The following is a 19,282-nucleotide window of genomic DNA, read 5'->3' as shown; positions in this document are numbered from 1 at the left end:
CATAATTTAAAAAAATGTTATGAAATGCATGGTATTAAAATTTCTAAGTGCAAAATAAGCAGCATATAGAGAATGGAAGAACCGTTAATCATGACTTCTACATGGAAAGCTGATTCTGAACGAGTACTCGAAAGTGGTATATAATGTTTCAAATATTTCTAAAAAGAAATCGCTAGCAAGAAAAGCGAATATGCCGGCGTAAAAATCAATTGCAGAGTCTTTAAATACATTTGTAGAAAAAAGTAAAAATAAAAATAATTAGTGAATATTTACATATAAAAATCACCTAAAAATATAATGTTCACCAGTTTTTACTGAGATATGTTGTTGAACGTAAAACCGTTTGCTAAAACCTGTATGAAAACTATTAAACACACACACACACACACACACACACACACACACACACACACACACACACACACACACACACACACACACACACACACACACACACACACACACACACACACACACACACACACACACACATGTGACCCTTGATGAAGTATAGATTTATCTAAATGATGACATTTCTATTATCGTTTAGTTCTAACAGTTCGATAGCAAATAGTTATATTTACTATCGAAAACGAACTCCCACCAGGGGGCACCTCATATGAAGATGAGAAGCTTCCGGTATGGTAGTTGGTTCTCTCCACCTAAATGGGCACAGGATATGATGTGGAGTCGGCTATCTCCTTCCGATGACGGGACGTGATTTCCACGAGAAGAGTTGTATCATGGACGTAGATGGCCCTTAGGACTCAACCTTAGTTCTCACCAATGCTGTCTTTGAAGATCGGTCATTCAAATTTAATAAGAATTTAACTAGGCGGATCGGAGGAGCCTTTACTGGTTACTATCGCAAACGATAAAAAGAAAAAAATTACAGAAGAAATTTTATTTCTTTATCCCAATGATTTTCAAAGAATTAAATTTTATCAAGACAAAGTTACAAGTCTTACTTCGAAAAGACCACTGCATTTTTTGAAAAAATGAAAACTTACACAGGTATTGTGTATTCTTTTAAGTCTCCTGAAGTTTCATCTATGGACTATTGTGCTATCTTTTCAAAACTGCACATTCTAAGTTCAAATTTATCACGGCTGATTGGCTTTGGAAAGTAGTAGAAGAAGAATGGAAATTAATACCCTGGAAATTTTATGAAAAAAAACCCTTCGATATGGAAATTACAATCCAGATTTATAACCCCCAAACCCTTCACAAATAAAAAAAAAGTTTATAGAACATTTAAAGAAATAGTTGTTACATTTTAAACATTAAATAATGGCCTTTAAATTTAAAAGTGTGCTACTTTATGTATTTATTTTTAAAAATATACTTTATTTTCTGCAAAAAAAAAAAAAAAAAAAAAACCCGTAAAAAACACACTACTAAGGGAGGAAGGGCGCTGTATGCAATATTGTTAAATAAAATAGGACATGAAGACATAGGTTTAAAACGATTTTAGTCGTTTATGAAACATGTTACAAAGCATATTCAATGTGACATCCACCATTTAATGAAAACAAATTAAATCTCAACAGTAGCTTGACAGCATAGACACAGCACAAGGCAAGCTCGGAAAAGCAAAACAGTGGGTGGAAAGAGAAGCTCAGTGAAAGAGACGGACGGGTATTGAAGTGGATTGTAATGTCTAAAAAGCGAACAACTGCAGCAAAAGTGACCGCAGAGCTCAATACCCATCAGGATTCTCCAGTGTCAGTGGTTATAGTTAGAAGGCATCTTCATAAACAAAAAATTTATGGTAGAGCGGCAATTCCCAAGACATTTGTCACAGATGTTAATGGTAAAAGGCGTCTATAGTGGTGTCACACTTACAAAACCTGATCGATTGATAAGTGGAAGGAAATAATATGGTCTGACGAATCGTGTTTCGCACTTTTACCTACAAAAGTAAGGGTTCACATTTTGGAGGACACCTGCATAAGCCTATGATCTTGATTGTCTCCTTCCAATTGTCAAGCATGGAGGTGAATCTGGCATGATATGAGCAGCCATGTCGTGGTTTTCTGCAGGAATTTTTCAGGACGATAATGCATCTATCCATGCAGCGAGACTTGTCTATTCATGGTTTGATGAACACGAGCATGAAGTTAAACATCTGCCTTGGCCTGCACAGTCACCCGACCTCAATATAATTGAACCGTTATGGTCTATTTTAGAGCGCTCAATACGGAATCGATATCCTCCACCAGCATCTCACCCAGAACTTTCACAATATCTCCAGAAAGAATGGTACAATATTCCTCTAAACACTATTCAATACTTGTATGAATCGATTCCTAGACGAATCCAAGCTGTATTACATGTCAAAGGCTGCCCTACACCATAATATTAAAGAATTCTTTATAAATCTAAGGTGTTTCCATTATTTTTATAAACACCTGCATTACCTATTATGAATGGTTTAGAAATTAGTTACTTGTCCTGACTAGAATGTATTTCCTGTACATATAAACCCTGTTTGTGTGAAATAATGCGGAATTGTTGGATTAATTATTTACATATTTTAAAAGGTCACATAAAAGTTTTTCTTTCATTTATTTTTTTAGAAGATATGCTTCATTTGTATTCACACACACACACACACACACACACACACACACACACACACACACACACACACACACACACACACACACACACACATACAGAGAGAGAGAGAGAGAATTTTTTCTGATATCTAGCTCAAACAGCGTGGCAAGGTGGGTGGGTGTGGAAATTTTCAATTCGCAATAACTTCCTTAATATTTAAGATTGTAAAGCAAATTTAAGTAGCCAAATTAGCACCTCATTAAGACGTACAACTTTAGTTTTTAAAGTTTTTCAATATTTGCAATAGCTTAAAAGTTAGGGGCTAAAAAGTGATTTTAAAGCCCAAATTTTGACTGTTTCTAAAATTAAAAACTTATGTTAGCAGTTTTGAAAAAAAAAAATGTAATAAAACTTTTACATTTCTTTCATTTTCATAGCTTGAAATTGTTTAAATGCGTTTGAAATAAAGATTAAAAGATGAATAAAACTAATAAAATAAAATAAAATAAATAATAGTAGTATTTAATGTCAACATTATATAAAATCGATCAGCTAAAAAAATTCCAAAAGCTGCTTGTTTTTTTAGTATTTTATATATTTTTTTAAATAATCTTGTTATTTCAGTGTTTTTGTGAATTTGATTTTCTTTAACCTAGATGAAAAGTATATCTATCTTTGCCTCCCAGTTTACCTAGAGGATTTTTTAAAACCTTGATAGCTTCTATCTTAATAGTTTTAGCTAACTAATGCTCGCATAAAGTAGTCAAAGGTTTTTTTTATAAATATTATATGTAAGGTATTGTTGGAAAATATGCTTAAAATATTTTTAACGAATTAATTAAAAGTAGAAGAATACTAATTATTCTTCAGATAATAGATATAATTGGAAACATAGTTTTGGGAATTTTAAGATGATGTTAATTTCTTTTGTGCTGTATTAGTTTTAGAAAATATCGCGGAAACAAGATTCCGCTTGATTTTCAATAACTTAAAGTTATAATTTAAATAAAACTTTCGAGGTGCACATTCCAATCCCAAAAGTATATATCTGACAAGTGTGGTAGTTCGTAATAAAGTATTTTTATTAATATTCATTCAAAATTTCAAATTAATTTTTAGGAATATTTGTTCGTATTTATACTACATTTTAAATTAGTTTTTAGATGTTTCTGCGAGATATTTGATTAAATTTATGAAGTTTTCCTAAAAATTGAAAAGGAAGTTAATGCAGCTTATTAAACTTTATTTATTATAGCAAGTAAAATTTTTCCTCAAGTATCCAGTTTCTTTAAAATCATCTATTATCTCAATTAGAAATATTTTTGATATATATATATATATATATATATATATATATATATATATATATATATATATATATATATATATATATATAACGCTTATGTGGATGCAAAATCAGAACGAATTTGTTAATCACCGTTTGGCAACACTTCGACCTCGCATGGGAGCATCAACACGCGGTTTGATAAGATTTCAAATGAATGCTATTCTTGCATCGGTTTGAAAATTTTTTAAACAAAAAATTAATGGTCAAAAAACGGACTAAATTTTTTACGATGAGTTTAAGTCGTACCGTATCTATTTTAAAACGAAATCGGCGAAAAAGAGAAGACGGGTCGAATGAAAATGCTCAAGAATCATTCGCAAGAAGATCCAGGTGTAATGAACGAGATAGGGTTAAATGTTTATGTGTACGGAGTGAAGTTTCCGAACTACAGGAGAATAGTTGTGGGACTATGTCAGGACTCTGTTCTTTTTGCCAGACCCCTTACTGAGAAAAAGAAGTAAATTCAAGTGGCGAATACACGAAATGTTGTCACGATAAAAAAAAAAAAATTGTTTTGGAACATTTGTTGAATCTACCGGAAATATTGAAAGACTTGCTGATCTGTGATTTAATCGAAGGAAGAAACTATCGGAAGCATATAGGAGAATATAATTCTGCTTTATCTTTTGCTTCCATGGGAGCTCAAATTAAACCTCCTCCTGGAATAAGATCATATTGCTATAGGATTCATAGTCAGATATACCACATGGTTCCTCCTTTATACAGTGGTCATAACAAACCAGGTTATGATCAGGTTGATACCAGCGAAGCAACTGAAAAACGCATGGAGAGAAATGAAGGTTGTTTGCTCTCTGTGATGGAAAGATTGGATTCTATGTTGAGAGCAATCATTCCGTTCATCGAGAAAAGCACAATTTTTAAAAATTTGTTTCTTTGGTGGTTGTATATTGTTATTTAAATGAAAGGTTATTTGTGTTTACAAAGAACTTTGATGCAAGTGATTTTTGCGAGTGTACTTTTTGATTTACATTTTTTTATTTCTTTCATTGTTTTATCATATTTTGGAATAAATTGAAATCTGAATATATCTGTTGCTAGACTAAAGTGGTTTAGTAGATGGCGAGCGAGCGAAGCGATCCGAGAGGAACTGCATTAGCAATTCCTGGGGGTTGGCGAGCATAAGCAAGCAGGGGGCGGTGCGCCCTAGTTTATTAAAAAAATTAGAGCTTTAAGATATAATTATTCTTAATTTCTTCTGTAGTGATCATATAGGAAAAAAGAAATAGAAATGTATTCAATTTTTTAAATTAAATATCCAAATTTTGGTGCTTGTCACATCCTTTCACTCTAAAAATTATTCTAAGATAAAATTTTATGCTTCTGTAGGAGTTCTTATCTTGACATCGAATCAATTATTTAACCTCTAGTCAATTGGCGGAAATCGATATTATGCTCACACTGACGTCAGCAACGCATTCATTTACTGTAAGCCCAATCTTTCTATTCTCACATAAGCTTGGTAAATTCACCTGTTTCTGGGAATCAGAATTTTGAATAAAGTATTTTGATATTTTTAGAAGATCATCAATATGTCTCGCCTTCTCGCTCAATACTAATGAATTTGTAATTCTTTCTCTCTTTTTTTCTGGGCTTTGGCTGTGAGCCGTCGTATATCGTCTTACTCTGAAGAATTGGCGGGTTTCACTAAAGAATTATGCAGTAATGGACTAGTCTGATTTTGTAAATTAAGAGACGGGGATGACAAAATTTGAGAGATCTGATTGCGATTGAAGATACTTCAATGAGAAGTAAAAAAAAAATAAAAATAATAATAATAATTAAAACAAATAAAAAACGAGCCCATTTAACTCCATTTTATTGTAAATTTTACAATTCTTTTTATTTCTTGAATAAAGAACGTTATTCTAAATATTTTCACATACTTTTGCAATATTTTACATGTATATGATGTTTTATTTTTGAATTAGTCAAATGTATTGTTTATTATTTGGATTTCTCTAATAATCGATTTTTTACTATAACATTTTTTTTTCAAATCACCTATTCTTTCCTTTTTTGATGCAGAATTTACGAATCATTTATTAAAGAAATAATTTAACTTCTGGGGATTAAAAACTCATCGTGAATAATAAATAGCGACAAATCAGATATTTTAATAACTATTTTAGTCGGTTCTCTCATTCAGTTCTTAGACAATGAAGACATTTTTTTAAATTTTCTTATTTTTTGTTTGGAATTTTATATACTCTAGAGAAAAAGGGATTTAAATCAATTTTGCTCATTACAAATAGCTATATCTTCCTTACATACAATGATAGCACTGGAATTCAGTCTTCACATAAACACTTGTTCATTTGCAACGATGGTGCAGTTTAGCCAAGTTTGTTTTTTGTGCCAATAACCAGAAACCCAATACAAGATATAAAACCCAAATCAAACGTTTGTCACATGTTATAAAGCAAAGATTTGTAAGAAATTACTCCTTTATTAAAAACATCAACGGGGAGAAATAAATCAGCAACATAAAAGAGAATTGTTACTACTGTAGAATACAGTTCAAGAACAACTTCTGGATCATGATCATAAAAACAAAATTGTCCTATTTATATCAGAAATAGAAGTATAGCCAAACCTTGCTTAACGAACACCTCGCATAGAGAACAAAACAAAATGTGACTTGCTTAAAAAGCGATGCTTCGCAGAGCGAGTATCGCAGAACTTCACAGTATCGTCATATATTGTATCATTTTATATTGAACTCTTGTTTGAATAGAACCCTTATATCTACACGGAAGAGGTTTGAGCTGGATAGTGTTATCTAATGCGAATCTGAGAAATTTGAGCAACTGCCTGTGGAACCTTATTCAACGAGATTGTGTTTCTGGAGAAGATTATGGAGCTAGAATTGGATAACAATGACATCAATAAGTTGGTGGTAGAACATAGCCGGGACTACGAAAGAACTTATGGAACTGCATTATATATGATAGAAAGAAAGTGCCCCGGGAAAGGAAGAAATAATAAAAGAAACAAAGCACCAACCTTCCAGAGAAATAAAAGAGATTCGGAAAGCACGGGGAATTATTACTTTATATATCGAGAAGCATCACCCTGATAAGGTAGTAGCTATATGCTTTTAAAATTCATTTAAATATAATACCGAATCTCATTTTCGCCAAATTTTGAAACGTACCCACAGAGATTTGTCTCTATACAACATTCCTGTAAAAAAAAAAAGAAAAAAAAGCATGCATTATAAATAATAAATTATATTACTACACTATGTTATAAATTTGTTTGGGCATTTTTTTCGGAATGTTAAATTCAATTTAATGCTAAGTTAAGTTTAATAATGAATGTTCGGAATGGTTTCGTTAAGCGAAAATGGTTCCGCATTACGAATAAGATTCGGGAACAAATTATTATTCCACTGTATCTCGCTGGGAAGGCCGAGAACTGCGAATTCGTGTGAAAACTACGGGAGAACATTCAGAAAAAGAAACTGAAGAATGGTAGGAATGTAGTTTACGCGGTGACTAGCCCAAAATAGAGCTTATCTCTTATAAACATGGAATGCAGAAGACTTGAATTTTCTGTTTCTTTTGTCTGAACTGCGGTTTCTTTTTGATTTTTTGGGAAAAAAAAGCAAACAATCCCTTTCTCCCCCTACACATAAAACTAAGAATGGTGAAGTTTAGAGCGCTTATATATTAGATTTAAGAATATCACTTCCTCTCTCATAAAGGAACAATGGTTTGGCTTTTCACAATTCTAATTGTACGTTTCAAAGTTTAATACATGTTCTGCATCTAGTTATCTAAGTTCTCTAAAATTATTTCTTAGATCTTCATTTCACGAGAACGTTTCTTAGATTCTTTCAACACTTATTATGCGTGCAGCAGTGAGTGAATTGAAGGTTTACATATATAGAGAGAATATTTCACATGGTAGTGAAATGAACTACCGATTCGATGTTGTCCGTGTGACCAAGGATTACTTTATTTATTACGTACCACATAACTTCAAGTTTTATCTTCTGTCTTGTGTTCATATTTTACCTACTGGTCATTTTTTACAGATAAGTTAATCTATGCATAGCTAAGATAAGATAGCTATGATAACAAATGCATAGCTATCTGTAATCTGTGCATTTGTTTTCAATGATTCATATTTTTATGAGTCTTACTTGAAATATTGCTCAAGCAAGGTATTTCAGGCAAAGCATACTCTTAAGGGGTGAGAGATATTGTAATCATTTAATTATTACAGCATTTATAGACAACAAGTTTTTATTTGAATATAATTGTGTAAAAACGCGACTGCCGCGCAATCATAAGTCATCATAAGTAATAATTAAAATGAAAGTGTATGTGTGTGTGTTGGCATTCTGCGTATCAGAACGTTTGATATAGAGCTAGTAAATTTGGCACGGATATACTTTTCGGGGGAGGGGAGTGTGCATCTTGAAGTGATTTTTTTAAAGATTTTAATTAGAATTTCATAATTAAATAAAATATAAGTTAAAATTTGATGTTTTGCTTAATTAATTAAAATATAAGTTAAAATTTGATGTTTTGCTTAATTAATTAAAATATAAGTTAAAGTTTGATGTTTTTATTAATTAATTAAAATATAAGCTAAATTTTGATATTCTGCTTAATTTATTAAGATATAAGTTAGAATTGATGTAATCAAATATAATCAATATGCCAGCCAAAATAGCTGGTCGCTTGAGGCGACTAGAAATAAATAAATTAAATCCTATTAATTTTCACAAAATTATTAAAATAGAGAATAAATTTAAAATAAATTAACATTTTAATTAAATTAAGAATGTTTTGAACAGTGAAACTGAATTGATCAACTTACTAAAAGAGAGGCCTAATGATGCAAATCCGTCACAGAACTACTTTTTTCTGAAATGGAATAATAAGTCGAAATATTCTTGATCAGATATAAAAGATAGAACTTGATTCTAATTTTCTTCAATTCAGGCAAATTTTTATTTCTTGACTTCCAGTGTAAATTATATAGAGCCCTTAGACTACTTAGGCACTTCTTTTTTCCAAGTTTCAAAAGCTAATATTTTTTTTATTGATTTTATAATTATTAATTAGCTTTTTGTTGGAAAATTTAGTGAAAGGCTGAAAAAGCAAAACATTTGAAACAAGTGATCTTTGAAGAGAGTTGGTTTCAGTATCTTGCCTATAACAAATTAAATTTAAAAAGGATTTTAAACAAAATGGTAAAAAATTAAGAAATTGCAAAACTAATACAACAACATCAAAAAGCAAAGTTTTCCAGAGATAGGGACTTGTGAGTAAGTTAGAAAATTTCAAAAAATCATTAAGCTATAGTAATTGAAAAAAAAATTCCTAAGATGAATTTTTAAAAATTTTAACAATACTTAATTTTATTTTGAATAAGTTTGAATGCATGGCCCTTATAAAGAAAATAGAACCCAAAAACTGAATGACTCTAAAAAGTGACTAATAAGCGAAATCTAAAAAACTCAGGGCTATTAATAGTTGCCAGACCACTTGGTAGCTACTTTCTTTGACTATTCAATAATTTTGCCTGACTTTGGCAATGCTTGCCAATTGTTTTAAAACAAATAACCAAATCTGAAATTATAAAATGCCAGGCTGAGAGCCGCAGAATTAATGCATTTTTGAGAGATTCTTTACTTTAATTCTGGACTATGTAGGATTTTTGTCTCTTTCATTTACTCACTTTTTTCCCCCAAGTTTATAAATTCCTAGATAAATAAAAAATAAACTTATAAAATTTAGAAAGCAGTTTTCACTGAAGAATGGAAACGAAAAGAACCTGTTTTGAACTCGCTTATGTTTTTCTGAAAACCACAATTAATTGTATAAATTGTATAATTCTGATAATCAAAATTAATTTCTGAAACCATAATTCTTTGGTTCGCAAGAAAATGCGTGAAGCTTGTATAACAAAATATTGATGCATGCTTATTGAATAAAAATTTAAGAGTTGCGTTTCTTCGTCGGTAGATGGCACCACGACCGTGTTTTGCGCTTTAAAAGTGGAAATTGTTAGTAGGATGAGACTCTGAAGTTGAATGTTGAAGTTGTTGGTTGATATATTAGTATTTTCTATTTAGCAATAACGTTTGGCGAAAGGAACGGAATGTTCTTTAGGGAATAATTTTTCTAATGTTTTAAAACTGTGCAAGAAGAGAAATTATAGATTAGTAATTGAACAGTAATGCTTTATTTCCTTTATACGATATGCTATATATGAAAATAAATTGCAAAATTTTTGATGAAGCAGTACAGGTGAAGAAAAGAGTGTATTCAAACAATAAAATAAGATAATTCACAAGTAATGATCCAATTTAAAAAAACAAATAATTTCTTATCTGAAAAAAAACGTGATCATGTATTCAAAATCAATTGTTAATCATGCTAAAAATTTAAAATCTTTCTCAACTTACAATTCTCAACACATTACTGAAACAGAGTTCAGGCTTAAAAATATCAACCAGCGAACCTTTTCGCACTTTTCCATAATTTATAATGGATTGAAATAAGTTAATGATATTAAAAATTTTAAATTGCTATTTTGCTTTTAAATTGTTCATAGTTTTTTTACGTTTGTCACTGGATGCAAGTGAACATTCAAATACGTGTTAAAATCTAATTTGTCAATATCTAATAAAAGATTATATTCGGAGGTATGTGATAGTCGGTTGTTAACAAAGTTAAAAAAAAAAGTTTTTTTTTGTATATTTACAATAGTTTTAAATCAAAAAAAAGAGTCAAAATTAAAAAATAATAATAAGCAGACTATTCAAATATTTGCAAAATTTTATCATATTATTGAAGTTAGATTAAAATGAAATACGAACTTAGAATCAATAAAGTTTCTTTTCTGAAAAATTGTAATAAAAATATAAAAATAGATTTCATTATTAATAAGATTTAACTTTCAGTCTTTATTCATAATTTTAATTATCTCTTTGATTGCTGTATTCGATCAATTTTCTTAAGAAGGGTAGAATAATTTTGCTTAAAATGAATGTTGGAAAAAAAAATCTTAAATTCATTTTTCAGGCGAAATTATAATAGCCTTTTTTGTATTATGATCTATAAAGAAATGCTAAGTAAACACCAAAAGAACAAAATATGCACGTGTACACAGAAGGTTATAATATTTAAAAAAAAAAAAAACTATATCTCTGATTTATTCGATTTGATTCTTTTGCATTTATAAATAAATTTACTTAAAATAAATCAAAATAAATTTAAAATGATCAGTTAAAATAAAACATTAACAGAAAAAAAATCCAAGAAAGGTTTTTAATATGTTGTTACCATCTAGTAAAAATAATAAGCTAAACTAATAAACTAATAAGCCAAGTTTTATGTGTAAAGCATGGATCGAAGGAATTTGAATATAAATAAAATCTTAATCCTACTCTGCTTTTCTGATATAGTTCGGCTGTTCCAACGTATGGTTTTATTTGTTTCCTGCAGAATCAGATAGATGTGATTGGTGATAATGTTTAATTTCAAACGAACTTGTATTTTTTTAATGAAATAAATTTATAAAATGCCATTTAAATTTCCAATGTTTAAAAAGAATTTATCTGCTTTGAAATGAAACGATATCAATAATTATTACTTGTAAAAATTTAATTTTATTTCAGTTGTACAGTTAATTGAAATTAAGACATTTTGTTCAGTGTTACAAATTAAATGAGGCAGCTGTTTTGAAACCTATTTTATTTTTTCGATGGAATAATATGATGTGCACTAGTATTATAATCAAAGTTTAATTGGTGAAGATCTTAAGACTACAACTCAAATATGATGCAGAACTTATGCCTCACAATAATAATAATAATAAAAAAATTGTAATGTGTTTGTTTCTTAACAGATGGCAGCACAAACAATATAACGAAAATGAGAGCTTTTTTTTAATTTGACTCTCAAAAATATGACAATGGTAAAAAAAAAAAAAAAAAAAATCGAGCCCGAGATTTTTGAACGAATCTCCACATTCCACATCACGAGTTCTTAAAACACATTTTTGGAATTATATTTGTTTGTATGTAAACACAATTAAAAAGAAAATTTTGAACTCGGCTGATGAAATTTGATTTACGGACTTAACACTAAATTTGTAGATTATCAAATTTTGAACGAAATCCATTCATAGGTAATCTGTTCATTCGAATATAAATGAACAAGATAGCTACAAAACTTAAAGAGCTAGACAGATAAAATTTGATTCACAGTTTTATCAACCGAAATATAGATTCAAATGGTTGAACATCTGTCTGCCTGTAATTTCAAAAGCATGTAAAAGCGATAATTTAAAAAGTTAGTGATTTAGGGGTTTGAAATTTAATTCACAGTTATAACATTGAAAATATAGATTTTCATCAGATTTTGAAATTTTTGAAAGAATTGAATGTATGTTGGTCTTCTTTTTCGCATGAATGTAAATACAATAACTCAGATATATGTATGTTGGTGTATGATCTTTACAATACAATTCTAGTTTTATGTCAAATTTTGGTTTTAGCCTATCGGAAGAAAGGTTCTGAAAATAAAAATTTGAGTACTCCACTCGCATATTCACGCCGTGTCAAAGATCCAATTTTAAGGAGTTAACACCTTTATTAGAGAATTTGTGAGAAAGTTTTGACGAAATCACTTCCTTTGGTTTCTTTTATTAATTAGCGTAAAGATGCAAAGGCAAAATCGGAGTCACACTTAAATGAAAACTGTGCACGCCAGTGACTTGTTCATTGGCGGGCTCCAAACATTATATGAAAAACGATATGCAAGAACTTGTTTTTGTGTTAAATCCATAAATGAAAATAAAACCTAAAAAAAAGTTTCGGAGGATTTTTAGCTATATTATAAATAAAAATAGTTTATAATTTTTATTTATAATGCAGTTTGTTTGGATGTTTGTAAAAAAATGTTTTGTAAGATATCAAATAACAAATTGTTTGTATACAATATTCTGAACTCATATTGTGTTATTTAGCATTTTCTTTACACACACACACACAAATTATTAAAATGATGATATTTTAAAACTTAATTCACGACTTCACGAATTTTTGCGAATTAATTTTTGGAAGTATTTTTTTTAGATATATGTATTTTTTTTATCTATTTATTTTTCTGCATTTTTTTGGTTGTTTAAACAAACTTGTAAACATTTATGTTTAATGTATCTATATTAATACTATAATTTCTGCGTAAAATGAAAAAAAAAAAAAATAAGCGACAGAATAAAATAAAGATAATACCCCCCCCCCCCCACACACACCGGCATAAAATTGAAGACAGCGGGCAAGGCCGTAAATGCCTCTAGTGCTCAGATTTTTATTTTCAGAGTTCTGAATATAAGAGTTGTGTGATTCATAGTATAGCAAAGGAAATTGTGTATTAATTGCATGCCTTTAGCGAACAATAGTTACAAGATATTGGTTTTTAGCACCAAAATAGCATTTAAAAATCTAGTGTACAATCTTTGGTGATTAATCACTGACATACTGTTAATTACCAACGGGACTCATTCGCATGCTAATAAGTTAATCTGGCAAGCCCAGGTAAGGATTATCATTATCAGCTGCATAGAAGATACAATTATGACAATTTATTGAAAATTTAAGGAGAATTAACTGATGATTGCTTATCTATGAAAAAAGTAACATTTTAAGTAAACAAATGTATTTGTAACAAAATGGAAAAATTATTGTGCTAATAATTAGAATTGGAAAAATTTCGACATCTGGTAAGGTACTAAGTTTTCTAACATGTTGGTTCTATAATTTCCACAAATGGGAAAAGTATGTTAATTAAAGTATATTATTCGCAGAATTGTACAGCCACGATCCAAGTGTGAAAGTGAGCATTAACAGTCAAACATTAGAGTCATCATTAGAATTCGATAACTATTTGAAAGTGTGCAAAGGAATTCTGGGATTGTTCTCATACTCTTCCGAACCCTAACAGTGACAGGACATAGACATCTCAGATTGAAGAAATTATGTCAAAACGTTTGACCCATGGGCACATATACAAACGAGAGATTTCTTATGTGTTTAAATCCTTTAATATGATGAACCCACATCTGGAAATTAAACAACATCTCTATATTTTATATGAATAAACAGTTATTCTAAATTCAATAGTTGATCGCATTCATTGATCAACACTAAATATGCTTTAACTATTACGTGTTGAATTGAATAATAAAGCTTCAATGTATGCTATTAATCATTTAGATAATAGTTATTACAAGTGTATGCACAATTTTAGCAACAGCTTGTAAAGACATTAGTGAATCTGAATTCTTGTTCCGATGTATTGATTGATATGACAGCCGGAGTCATCTTGCTTTGGTTATTTTAGGTAGATTCCTCTAGGAAGACTACCTATTGCAATGATATCTCATGACAGGACTTCGTAAAAATTTCTTCAGTTCTTCATCGATCATGATCCCTAAAACCCAAAACCATCGTTTGCTCAAAAGTTTTTAAATATATATGAAGATGTCGTGTCCGCGTTACCAACGAAAAGGAGTGCAGTAGCTTCTGAGGGTAAATAGCCCTGAGCACCCGAGGGCAGATGTCTGACTTCTAGCTCATATGAAGATGAAACTCACACATTCGCTTGCACAATTCCTTTTTACAGGGGTGCACATTCACACACCTCACAAATAGAACACAGATAAGAACAGCCATGCCCGAACCGGGATACGAACCCGGGAAAGATGCGATACCCCTATGCCAGGACGCTGGCTTAAGTACATGTATGCGTATAATAATTTGCTCATGTTATCTTGTAAACAAGACAAATGCAGTAATTTTGTTTAAATTTTATCTGGCTTGGAATATGTTGATAGAAATGTAAAAATCTCGGACTAGTTCGCAAAAGGCCCATCTAGCCCAAAGGGGGTGGAAATGGTGGGGTATTGAAATTTTCATTTCCTTATAACTTTCTTAATATTGAAAATAGAAAAATAAATCCAACTAGACAAATGAGCACCTCATTAAAACGAACAATTTTTGTATTTAAAGTTTTTTTATAACTGCCATATTTTAGAAGTTAGGGTTGAAAAGTGATTTTCACTCCCTAATTTTGACTGCTTACATCAACCATTTATATTGCCAAATACTAACCTAGATGTAAAGGAATTTAGCTTTGCCTTCCAGCTTGCGAGAGGAGTTTTTTCCTGGAATAGCTGATAGCTTTGGTGAACGCTACTCCTTCTGGGAGAAATGGGGGTATTTTCTCACACAACTCTGTATTTGCTGTGATCTTCCAAAATACCGTCATGCGAATATTTCAGAATATTTTGTTTAGTTACATGTTATTAGAATAATGTTATCTTGTAAAATCTAGACAATTCTTGATGATTAAATTAAAACTCGACATGATTTACTACATATGCTTTGCAACTTCCATTACAAATATTTTTTTTAATATATTAACCGAAATAGTAGCAGATGAAAGTGATTAGAGGTACAGTGAAAAAAAAATGATTTACTGAATACAGTTAAAAATCATCAATTCATTTATGCGTGGCATCAGGTAATCTTCCTCATTGCCATCACATTGCAGCCTTCTAAAGGTGTACTGTAGAATAAATACAAAACTAAATCGTCATGAGTATATGATGTATATCACATGAGCATGAATCGAGTCCGTTAATGGCAGTAACTAAAATAGTGATATATTTTTTAAAATCTAAAAAAACAAAGCACGTGAACCAGATAAAAATAGTTATTTACAAATTTCATAATAGAATGAATCAGACTACCCAGCAATATGTAGAATCTATCGCAAATTATCTGTTTAAAGTTTAAACAATTTTCTAACTAAAGAAATAACACCAGAAGGAAAAAAGTCATAAGTAATATAATAAAAAATATTTACGAAAGCAAAGTAGGCTTTGAGTGTCTCTCGACGTGGAAAAAAAAAATTCAAGCGATAGTTCGTGAAAAGTTCGGATATGCATATTAAGTATGATGCATATTGGCGAGTTTTTCATTGATCGCTATCAAAAAGTCCACATAATTTTATACGTCTCTTACAAAAGAACTATTTTCCTATAAAAGCATAAGTATCTATCTTGATTAAGTTTCAGTTTTCATTAATAAAATGCTTTTAAACCAATCGTGTGCAAAACTCCACGATACGATTGGTTTAGTAATATTAACGTCCCGTTTTAAGGCAGCAGTAGGCCTATTTTGGGATGGACCTTGCAATTTTGAACTACGGTCAGATGACGAGGACGACACCTGAGCCGGCACCTCTCTCTCCACACTAAACCACAACGACGGGAGGACGTTTGGTCATGACGTATTTAACGTTCAACAGACCCTCTTACACCACGGTTCTTCGGTGGAACTGGGTCACGAACCTGAAACCTTCTGGTTCCGAAGCCGAGACCTTACCACCAGTTCATTGCGGTCCCACTTTACGATACAAAGACCATAGGGATGTAAATTTAGTTGACATAATTGCTTTCACCAGATAGGTGAATTTATTTTATTATAGTATTTTTTAAATAAATAGCATAATTATCTAATATTTTTTGAATACATATTCATATATATATGTAGGCATTGATAGCAGTAAAACTGAATTTTAGCGATGCTTATGAGTTCCACTTCCTTTAATATGCTGTTAACAGATATTAATTTAAAACAACTGATAGAAGCCACAATAAAGAGAGTATATTTTAATTTTTTTTTGTAATAATCTAAGGCATTTAAAACATTCGACAATGTTTCAAGCCCCTTGATAAACATTTTTTTCAGCTTTTATATTTCTTATAAATAATATCACGAAAGTTGTTAGAGTATTCATTTTTTGAAAATTCTAAAATTAATTGATTAAAAATCATTAAGAAACAGAACGTTTAAATTTCATTTGTAATGTTGTGTTAGAAATGCTAAATGGATGAGGTGTGTTATTTTGAGATGTAGCAACAGGTTGCATAATACAGGCTTGGTGATGGGATCGTAGGATCACATGCTCAAAATTCGAATTCATCAAAGATATGCTTTGAATATAGGCCTAGTGCATGCTAGAACTGTTATAATGGCTCAGATGTTATCATTGTAGTGTGGTTTGGAAATTTGGAAAGGACTGACGCCACTATCTGATCAAAATTCGAGATTACGAAATGAGTAGTAAAATAGACATCATGTAATTAAAAATGAGATCGTTTGATTGTTTAATAGTTAATTAGTTTGGTAGTTGGTTTAAAAGCACAGTAGCTTTGTTAGACTATGCGGTAAAAAAAAATACGGTTGAAGCTTGAATACGAGTTGTTAACAGATTGACTAACTCGTGAATCGCCTGTGATTCACATATGCTCTCTAATTACTTCACATTTACCATCTAATTAGATGTTCTTTTCTCTTTCACAGATCTCTTTTTAAGATATTAGATATATTTTTAGATCTTTTTCTCTTTTTAAGATAGAGCAAATAAGCGTCATCTTATTAAATTGGTGGTCCGAATCACAGCCGTAAATCATGATTTATTCTAAGTTAAACGACTGTGAAATAATTATATAATTTAGTCATATTAATTTCCAGTTGGAGAACTGTATTAGGGCTATTTTGGGATGAATTTCGTGCTTTTACGAACAAGTGACGATGACGGCATCTGAACCAACATCCACCGATCATCCACTAAAGTTTAATTTATCTTAAGAGATACTCTTTTGTTTGATATATGAAATAATGGATAACTTTAATATGTGTTGGTATTGAAAGAAACTAAAGTTGATATCCTCTTCAAACGTACAGGCAACATTAGAAGGAGGATGTAAATACCAATGGTGTATGCCTGAAAGTTGGGCAAGGTGTAATCTGAAAAAATGAATGTTCATTTATTCATTTCATTTTTGAAAGCTAAATATGACGTGATAATCTAAAAAACAAATAAACAATAAACTATGTGCATTATTTACTTTAGTTTTACCAGTGCGGATCTGAAATGAATAAAATTATCATTGCAAAATGTCATGATATTAAAGGAGGAAATTTACTAATAAGACTGAAATACGATCAGCCTACACTTTTTGACAGATTTTTATAATTAATAGGTTTATACTCCTCCAGTGAAAGGGGTAATAAATGAAACAGCAACTAATTAGTAGGCTTATTCGTTAAAAATTGAAAAAAAAATTTTATACGACAGGATTTCACACGAATTTCGATTAGGGAATTGGTGAAATAAGATCTCTATTCTGTAAAGTGTAATTTTTTCGAAAGTTAACACTTTTGAAAGAGGATGAATAGAATATTCCGCTTGGTTAATTAGCGCTTCTAATTAAACTATCCGAAATGCTCATTTTTCGATATAAACCTTCAATTAAGATGATTGAGTAATTTCTTTTAAAACGAGGAAGTTTCAACATTTAAAAGAGTTTCAAATCTGAATTAATTGCGCTTTACTGAAAAAAAAGTGCATGAAATTCGATTGCGATGAGTATTAAATATGTATTTTTTAAAAATCTGCTCTAATTAATTAAAATGGTTGCACTGGAATTCTCTTGTATTCCCTTTCCTAGAACTCCTCTCGCCAGCTGGAATGTAAATAATCTAATAAAGTGAAATGTTTTGATTCAAATTACTATTCTCTGTTGATGCCGAACAATATTTAAGAATTTTTAAATATACCAACTCAATTATAATAATTATAATGTTAAATGAAATTATAATTATTAAGTTTAATTATGTTACAAAAACAAAGCTTTAATTTGGTTTTAGCTCCCTTTTAAGCTTTAAGACATTTAATTTGGTTTCGCAAGAACGCACACACGCACGCACGCACGCACACAGACACACACACGCACACACACACACACACACACAAGCACACACACACACACACAAGCACACACATACACACACACACACACACACACACACACACACACACACAAGCACACACACACACACATGGACACACACATTTGACTCCCTATACAAATTTAGTGGTCATCAGATTTATACTCATAGTATACAAATAAAATTTAAAATGAAAATAATACCATTTATTTATATAGTTTTATCCGTTACCACTATTAATAATAAAAATGCATCTGCTGGCACTAAATGAACAGACTGAACAGACCGTCATAGATGTACCAAATTCGGTACAGATATACTATGAAGAAGAAAAACCTGCATTTTAAAGATATTTTTCTTGTAATTTCAATATTCTTTTCATTAAATATAGTTTTGGCATATTTCGTCAATGATGTCTGGTATTATCATCATGCAAAAATGATTTTCTACTATTTTAAAATTTAAAAATATTTTTTTTCATGATACAAATTTAATTGTTTTGCTATATTTTTCCCAATTTTGAA

Source organism: Argiope bruennichi, chromosome 5, assembly GCF_947563725.1.
Source record: "Argiope bruennichi chromosome 5, qqArgBrue1.1, whole genome shotgun sequence".
NCBI classification, from domain to species: Eukaryota; Metazoa; Arthropoda; class Arachnida; order Araneae; family Araneidae; genus Argiope; species Argiope bruennichi.
The sequence above is the reverse complement of the archived record's forward strand: the minus strand, read 5'-3'. Positions refer to the sequence as shown.